At 50.3% G+C, this 312-nt stretch overlaps 1 protein-coding gene across 1 annotated transcript in view; it reads left to right on the plus strand.

Annotated features, from left to right (window-relative positions):
* The window catches only part of POLB (polymerase (DNA directed), beta), a 25,505-nt gene that overhangs the window by 16,534 nt on the left and 8,659 nt on the right, over nt 1-312 (plus strand). The gene's annotated exons all lie outside the window — the stretch shown is intronic.

Consider the following 312-nt stretch of genomic DNA (forward strand, 5'->3'; position numbering starts at 1 on the left):
GGAGTAACTATGACTCTCTTAAGACGGGATCATAGTTACTAACTGGGCAGAGCTGCAGAGGTTACACCTCCTCGTGGTCCCGCTGGATGCCCTTCGGGGTAACCAAGTTAACCTCTGCCCCAGTGTGGGAATTATAGATACTTCCCCCCTATCGTCTGGCCTCACCGACCATTCGATAGACTCAGCTTGGTGATATAAATTCTTGGCAACGATTTTTTAATCGCTGCCCAAAGCCTTGCCTACGGGCACAGTTGGGCTCAGTCACACAGCACTTGAGGGGGTGTTGTTTGACTTAGACTACTCCTCTATCTG

This window comes from Haliaeetus leucocephalus, unplaced genomic scaffold, assembly GCF_000737465.1.
Source record: "Haliaeetus leucocephalus isolate CR32 unplaced genomic scaffold, Haliaeetus_leucocephalus-4.0 Scaffold162, whole genome shotgun sequence".
Lineage (NCBI taxonomy): Eukaryota > Metazoa > Chordata > Aves > Accipitriformes > Accipitridae > Haliaeetus > Haliaeetus leucocephalus.